At 46.0% G+C, this 8,470-nt stretch overlaps 1 long non-coding RNA gene across 1 annotated transcript; it reads left to right on the top strand.

The window, feature by feature from the left end:
• Nucleotides 1-3,306: 3,306 nt before the first annotated feature.
• On the top strand, nucleotides 3,307-4,827 carry LOC127482021 (uncharacterized). Its single transcript, XR_007908400.1, has 3 exons — nucleotides 3,307-3,435; nucleotides 3,563-3,705; nucleotides 4,273-4,827. It is a non-coding gene; the product is annotated as an uncharacterized LOC127482021 (long non-coding RNA).
• Nucleotides 4,828-8,470: the final 3,643 nt, after the last annotated feature.

Raw genomic sequence — 8,470 nt, 5'->3', positions numbered from 1 at the left:
GAAAGATTTCTACACCTGTACTTGTCTCTGCGGCAAAGTTGACGGGTCTGTAAATGCACTGCAGAATTAAACACTACAGAGGGCTTGTTTTGGAGGCAAAATGAGGAACCAAGGAGATACAGTAAATTTTGGTCCTTACAGATACAATTCTTTAGCCCAAGTATAGGATGGTCTGCTTTGCTGGCGAAGAAAAAAATAGTACAAAAGAACAAAATTTTGCTTAAGTCTTGCACTTCTCTGCTGGCAATGGATTATGCTGTTAAATTATATTTTTCCTTTAATTAAAAAAAATGTTAATGCATTGTTTGATGCTAAAAATGAAATCATTAACATTTATCACCTCTTGTCAAGGCTGGGGATGAATCCAGTGCTTCTTTTGCAGAGGTGAACTGGGAAGGCACAGCAGGAACTGTACTGCCCACCCAGTCTGCTCCGTGTTCTTGTGGACAAAGCTGATCCAAGGGCTGCAGGGAGCTGAACCCTAAATACAGCCCATCTGCTGCACCACCTCACTGGCTTCATTGAGGTGTATTAATTCACAGCAGAGCAGGCCAGGGAAAAGATCTGCTCGGCTCTCCCTGTCTCTACAATCTTTTGGCAGGCTGTAAATGCTCCCCCAGCTGACATGCTGCTGCACAGGTAAGGATCTGCTTGTCCTATAACCTTGTGTTCAGCACAGCCATAAACCTGGCTTTGGAATTCCCCATCTCCAGCAAGTCCAGCACGTCTGGATCTGGCTGCCCTGCGCTGAGGTAGGAATGTTTGCACTGATCAAGGCACAGAGATGGTTAATTAATATCTTGTCCAGCTTTTAATAACTTGGTTTTACCTTGTCCAGGTACTTGTGAGAAAGACCTCTGAGCTCAGGAGGAAGAATCTGATATCTCCAGTGGGCTCAAACTGCATGTTGTTCGCTGCAAGTAGTCTCTGATTTTTTTTTTCCCCCCTATCTCTTTGTCAGAGGTAGTGGTGCATTAATCCTTTTATCCCTGGCAATCGTGTCAGCTGGGGAGAGAACAGCAGATAAAGCACCTGCACGCTGTTTATTCTTCCTGTGTAAAGCTTTGTGCAGACACTTAACCTGGAGTCGCTGCAACGCAGACAGGTCGAGCTGCAGATAAAAGATGGAAATGCCAGATCAGGGAGGTGGCTGCAGCCTCCCCCCCTCGATTTGGGTAGGGTTTCACATGCACTGTGTCCAGTTCTGGGCCCTCAGCTCAGGAAGGACATGGAGGGGCTGGAGCAGGGCCAGAGAAGGGCAACGAGGCTGGGGAAGGGACTGGAGCACAAGTGCTGTGAGGAGAGGCTGAGGGAGCTGGGGGGGCTCAGCCTGGAGAAGAGGAGGCTCAGGGGAGACCTCCTCACTCTCTGCAACTCCCTGCCAGGAGGGGGGAGCTGGGGGGGGTTGGTCTCTTTTCCCAGGCAACCATCAGCAAGACAAGAGGGCTGGGTCTGCAGCTGTGCCAGGGGAGGGTTAGGTTGGAGATCAGGAAGAATTTCTTTGCAGAGAGGGTGCTCAGCCCTTGGAATGGGCTGCCCAGGGAAGGGGGGGATTCTCCATCCCTGGAGGTTTTTAAGCAGAGACTGGATGTGGCATCAGTGCCATGGGCTGGGAACCACGGCGGGGTTGGATCAAGGGTTGGACTGGATGATCTCAGAGGTCCCTTCCAACCCAGCTGATTCTGGGATTCTATGATTCTATGACATGGAAGACACAAACAGCTCTTTGAAGCTCTCAGTGGTGGAGCTCAGCCCAAGATGTTTCCCAGGCCTGCAGGGCCACACTGCACACAGGTGTCTGTCACAAACGGGACACGGCAGCTTCAATCCAAAAGAAATGAAGCTGAAGGCAGAACATATTCCTGGGTATCCAGTGGCTGCATCCCACAGCTGTGCCCTCTTCAGCCAGAGCAGCAATTTATTCGAAAAGACGCCAAGGGGAGCACAGTTGGTGAGTCAGAGGCACAGACAGAGGGAAACAAGCAGGTTCAAAGAGATGCTGCTGTGCTATTAAGGAGAATATTTCTGGGCTGTGTAGCAGAAGGACTGTATCAGTTCTAAAATACAGCCCTTTACAAATGGGCCTCTGAAAGCAAGCCGAGGCATTTGCTGTGATGCTTCAGAAGTCTGGGCAGACCTTAATTTGGTTTCTCAAAGAATAATCTGTTGTGTCAAGACTTAGAAGAAGACTTGATTAAAAATCAATTGGAATGTGAATGCTGGCATCTGAATAGTGCAGGAAAAGTATTTATTTAAATGCATTTCATGGGTGATTTTGGTAATGTGGCAAGACTGTTTGCCTTTTGCTGCCAAGATTCTCTCTCTGTTTTATGGCAGTTGCCAGGCTCCTGGTGTGAGACACTGGACAAAACCAGCAGGTTCAGCACCCTGAAGGTTTTATTGAGAGAAGGGAAGGGCAGCAGCCTGGAATTTTGGGGTTCTGTGCTCTCCTGGCAGGTCATTTTTTCTGGCTGTGCCCATCAACAGGATGCATGTAAAATGACTGCCTTGCCTTGTGTGAGCTCCAGCCACCCAGGGCACAGTTTGGGAGAGTTCAGCCTGTTTTCTGCCAGCATGAAGGAAGTAATTAACTTGAAATTAATTATGTCAAAGATTTGGTTAAATAACAAATTAAACTTCCTCCAACTTCAGTATGGAAATAAACTATTTTGGCAAGAATAAATCTTTCCATTAGGCTGCAAATGATTGTTCTTAGTAAAAAAAAAATAAAATAATCCTGTTTAGAGCTTTGATAACTCCAACACACAATCCTGCCCTCCTGCAGTTCCACTGAAAGCAGGGGCAGTGGTTGCCCATTCCTACCTGCAAATCCTTATGAGCACCCATGGCTGCTCTTCATGTGGAGGCACAGTAAAACACTCCTGTCATTTGCAATAATTCTGGAGCAGGGGACTCCTAATCTCTTTTCTCCTGACACAACAGTTCTGTGTCTTGGGCCACATTAACGTTATATAGGATTAAGTGAAGCAAATACAGTGCATTTGAATCTCTGCCCTATAATTGAATGTGACACAGTTCAGTAGCTGGAAATAAACTCAGTTTTGAATAAAATATGGTTGTTTCTGCTTAGATGAACTGGAATGCTTGGGCTTATAATTTCCCTCTTGAGCAGAATCCTGATTTTTTTCTGCAACACTTAAGTGTTCGTGTTTAGGTTTTATTGCTCTTTTTTGGTTTGCTTATATTCTCCAATGTATTCAAAGTGTCCCCTGTTCAACTCATGTAATTTTGATTGAATTCAATAGAACATTTCTCCTTTCTGTATTAATGTACCTCTATTGGTTCTTCTATTACTGCATCAAATACTGTGAATTTGGAAATTGAGCTCTGTCATATGAGAGGAACATGAAGAGAATGCAGCTGGTGAAACCAACTGTTGGAGCAGCACACTGATGAATAGAACCTCCTGTGCAGGTACAGAGCGTAAAATTGTCTTCTAAAGAAAATTTCCCTTACACTGAACGAGACCTGAAATCTGATTTTTGAAGAGATTTTGTGTTTTACAAAACACTCTGGGGGGAAGTGTCACATCTTCCTGCAGAGAGCACAGAGGAGGGCAGCGTTGCCCACATCACACCTCTGATGGACAAGAGGGTCACATTTGCCAAAGATCACATTAAAACCATGAGATATTCTGGATTCCCTCTTGGATCAGGCCTGGCAGAGCAGGTGGAGGAAGAGCTGGTGGGTTTCTCCCCCACCGACACCACGTGCTGTAAATAAGCTTTGCCTTCTCTCTCGCTGTGAGCGAAGGTGTAAGAATTCCACAGCAGAAAGCAGATGAAAAGCATCTTTTCCTGCTGGACCTGGGGCTGAGTTCCTGCTGGACCTGGGGCTGAGCTCCTCCTGTTGCTCCTGGAATGAGGCAGTGGAACTGGGTGAGCACACCTCGTGGGGGTGGTGGTGGCTCGCTGAACCTCCTGGCTGGCACGTCTTGGGACACGTCTGGGATGTCACAGGAGCATCCTTGTCCCTGGATGTTCACAGCAGAGAAGGTCTGCTCGGGGACACTGTGGGCTGGACAGGCTGCCCTGGCAATTCCCAGCATTGCTGGGGTGGTGGGTGGGTTTGGGTTGCTGGGATGGAGAAGGATGGATCGCTCACATCCACTTATTAAAACAGCTTTTCTCCTCCCGTGGCCGGAACAGGGGTGCCCTTTCTCTCACTCTTTTTCAAATGAGATGTTCTTGGTCTGCAAACCCCTCCTTGTGTTTGGCTTGTTGGTTCTGAGCTCCTGGCCCTGTGTTTCAGCCACTGCTCCCCATGCGGTTGCTTGGCTTTTGGAAGGTCTCGCTGGGCTGTCGTGCAAGAGGAGCCAGATTGTCCTTACAGATAATGAAGTCTCTGTTAACAGCAGAAAATAAATATTATGGAGAACACGAACAAAGAACAATTAATTTGATGCACTTAAGTTTGTAGATGAATTCTCAGCCTTGGATATCCTTACTTGTCAAGCCTTAGATGATGTTGTCACAGAAAGGTGCAGACTGGGATGTCTGTTTGATCTGCAAATTGTTTTCATCCTTCCTTCATTGTTCTGTGTACCCTGGTATTGAAGACTCCTGAATCACTGTCCACCCAGGGGATCTCTAGAAGCCCACTGATATAAACCAAACCAACACTTTCCCCCCAGCAGTCCCTTCCCACCCTTGATATGTGGAGTGGACCCGTGAATGTAACAAAAAAGGCATGTTCACATGCATCTCAAAGGATTTGCCTTCTCTCTGCTTCTTCACTACAAGATCCTCTACCCTGTCCAGGAAGACAAAATCCTGATTCTGCATTGTTTTCATGCTTGATAGAGAAAAAAATCTCCCCTATTCAGTGTGAGCTCTACTTTTCTGTAAGAAACTAGACTTGAACAGTTTCCACCCAACACTGTGGTCACTCTTAGAGGTTACACTGCCTGTCCTTGCAGAAACCTCCAGAACATGTAGAAGACAGTGGATTATTTCCTGTGTTAGTATTGCACATCTATACATTAGCTGATGAAGTTATTTGCAACTGAGCTGTTTCCATCCGATTGCCTCCCGTTTGTTCTTTGTTCAGGTTGTACCCAGAGGAGGAACCTGCAGTGGCTTTTCTCTCCTCTAAATCTGTATTCCACTGCTGTCTCATCTGTTTAATACATTTCCTTTACAAACCCAGACTTATGTTTTAGCCCATTGCCAGCAAGAGCCCTGGAAAGATTTATTCTTCTGGATTCTAATGTAAAATGAGTAATGCTGGAACTGGCTCCCTTGGTAGCAGCCACATGTTTTACCACTGATTGTCAGAAACAATAAAAAAAAGAATACGTTGGTAGTTCCTGTGCTGTTTGCTTCCTGGGATTCTTATCCTGAATTAACCTCCACAAATATGTTGCATGAGTAACTTTGGAGAAGTTCTTGGCATACGTGGAGGAGATAAACAGGGAAAAGAAATGGAGTTGTTGCTGGAGTTTTATCAAGGGAATGAGCCACTGACCCCAAGACTCTGTGTGACCTCGTGTCAGGTATCCCACTGTGTTTTCCAGAGGGTAGAATTCATCTGCTGCCAGGATTAATATTGAATATCCACAGCTCTGATAAGTTGTGTCACAGGTCTGCCTACACAAAATCAAATGTGTGCTGCAGGTAAGATTAAACTCAAAGCTCCTTGAATTCCAATTCTCTTAAAAAAGCTAAGTTTTGTCAAATTCTGGCTCCTAGTAAAGCCCAAGGTCCCATGGACAAGGGTGTTCTTTCTTTGGCTCAACATCATACTCATCAAAATCTAGAATTTTTTTATTAGGTTTACATGGAAATGCAAGTATACCCTGCTGTGGTATCTATAAAACACGTCTTTTTTTTCTAGATAAAAATACCACAAAAATGAATCTCTTAACACCCATCCGAGGTCTGACTGGGTGGACAGGGAAGTTGTCAGTGCTGAGGATTCTCTAAGCATTTGCAGTGAGGAAAGCTGTAAAAAGGGAAAGATACAAAAGGGAAACTAATATTTTTATTTCAAATGAAAAGAAACCCAAACTTGATATTTGGCAGTGGTACAACCACCCCTTAGAGCGTGTCAGGAGCCACTGACAGCAGGGTACATTTCAGGAGTTACTGTTGTCCAAAATACTTCAATTCCTGTCAATACCAGGAAAGGAGGGAACTGAAGTGGATGTGAGGGGAGTCTCTGGGAAAAGGCTCTTTCCTCTCTGGAGCTGGGATGGGGACAGCATCACTTCTCTCCTTGGCCAAAAGAGATTTTCCAGACTTTTAATGCAGGGATCTGTCGCCTTCTGATTGAGGAAGGGTGGTGTCAATTTAATGCTCTTTCATATTTTCCTTAATGACTTAATAAAATATCTAATGCAGTTTGTGCTTTTGTTCCACATCCAAGTCTCTGCTTCCCTTTGGGTCCTGGTGGGTAATATTGTTCTCCTCCAGACAACATCCACTGTTTTATCCTTTCCCTTTGCCTCTCTCAGGCCGTGGCATTTTTTGACATCTGTGCAAAGCTCCACAAATAAGTTTTCCAGGGAAGTTTATTTGGGGTCATGTTTTACATCAGTGACAGTGTTTGTGGTTTGGGAAGTAGAGCAGGCCAAGATGTGTTATAATTACCATGGGTTTTGAAAAAAACCCTGTCCCATTACAAGTTTCCCCCTTGGCTCTGTGTTTGTGAAGCAGCTCTTTGACAGCCTCACTTGTGCTGCAAAGGACACGACGAGGATTTCACATTTGTTTTACATGTGTTGGACTGAGCTCCTGGAGGTTTAAAATCTGATATCCCACCTGTCCTTTCAATCATTCACTTGAGAAGGATGGAAGGCAATTAAAATCCCCAGCAGTGTCAGGAACATCACAGGGGCTGACATTTCTGCCTCGTGGAGCGTTGGATGGCTCGGCAGGAGTTGTCACATCTCATTTTTGTCTCCTGCTACGGAGCTCTCGCTTCCCGAAAATGCTGCCAGGCTTTCCAAATTGCAATACTTCAGGAAAAAACTACCTTGTTTAAATTTTTTGGTTTTTTTTTTTTTTTTTCATCTGTTTGGAGAGGCACTGCAGTGACATTGCCCAGAGTTCCAGGCTGTCCCATCCCTGGGGGTGTCCAAGGCCAGGTGGGAGGGGGCTGAGAGCCACCTTGTCTAGTGGAAGGTGTCCCTGCCCATGGCATGGGATGGGACTGGATGGGCTTTTAAGTCCCTTCCAACCCAAACCATTCCATGTGCTGGTTTAGAATGGACATTGGGAAGAAATTCTCCCCTGGAGAGAGTGGTGGGACACTGGCACGGGTTGCCCAGAGAAGTTTTGACTGTCCCTCAGTCCCTTATTTAGCACTAAGGTCTCTGGGGAGAACTCAGAGCCACCTTCCAGTGCCTAAAGGGGCTTCAGGAGAGCTGGAGAGGGACTTGGGACAAGGGGTGGAGGGACAGGACACAGGGAATGGCTTCCCACTGCCAGAGGACTGGGTTAAACAGGATATTTGGGAGAAATTCTTCCCTGGGAGGGGGCAGAGGGGCTGGGATGGGATTCCCAGAGAAGCTGTGGCTGCCCCTGGATCCCTGGATGTGTCCAAGGCCAGGCTGGATCAACCTGGGACAGTGGAAGGTGTCCCTGCCCATGGCAGGGGTGGCACTGGGTGGGCTGTGGGGTCCATTCCAACCCAACCCCTTCTGGACTGCCCAGAGTCACCCAGCAGGGCAGGAATGCAACGTGTGTGTCACCCTCAGCACTGCCACAGCACTGCCTGCAGTTACAGCCCAGAAAGAGAATCCCACATTTTCCATTTGCTGGGATTGGGAAGCAATTGAGGGGAAGAGCTGGCTCTGATGAGACACAAAGTTTGTTTCCTACCATTAAACCACTTTGCTCTGTTGGAATCCACGTGTTTGCCACATCTGGGCACGGATGGAGAAGGGATTATGAAATGTGGGTTGGCTTTTGCCTCAGAGTTTATGGCCTAAATAAATAGTTCACCTCCCAAGGAGCTTTGGGTTGGTGAACACAGGGACACTTGGTGATGCAGAGGCACCTGCAAGCTGGGTCCCAAAATCAGCCCGTTTGTAGTTTGTGGTGTGGAGTAAATATTAAGTTTGATTAGAGTGAAATCCCTTAGGATTTTTTTCCCTGGCTCATAATAATGCCTGGCTTACCACTTTAAAAGTAATTTATTTTTTTTTTAGCAAACTTTAGTGAGGTCTTTAAATAGTTTGCAGCTGTGGGAGCTTTAAAAATAATAATAATAAAAAAATTGGCTTTGAACACCTGTGAGTTTGGGATTTGGCTGGAAGGTCTGTGCTTCTTCCTCATCTCTTGTTGGGGTGTGCACATATGATCTGCAAGAAAAATGTTTAAAATCTCATTTGTGTGGAGTGTGACTTCATTTGGTAAATAACAGAAGGAAACAGAGGAAGGAAAGCAAGTCTAAGATTTTACAGAGACACAAAATGTTGTGGCTGTATATCCAGGGCAATTTTTGT

Source organism: Manacus candei, unplaced genomic scaffold, assembly GCF_025592945.1.
Source record: "Manacus candei isolate 608988 ecotype Guabito, Panama unplaced genomic scaffold, ASM2559294v1 h1tg000084l, whole genome shotgun sequence".
Taxonomy (NCBI): Eukaryota; Metazoa; Chordata; class Aves; order Passeriformes; family Pipridae; genus Manacus; species Manacus candei.
Note: the sequence above shows the minus strand (reverse complement) of the source record. Positions and strands in the feature narration are given on the sequence as shown.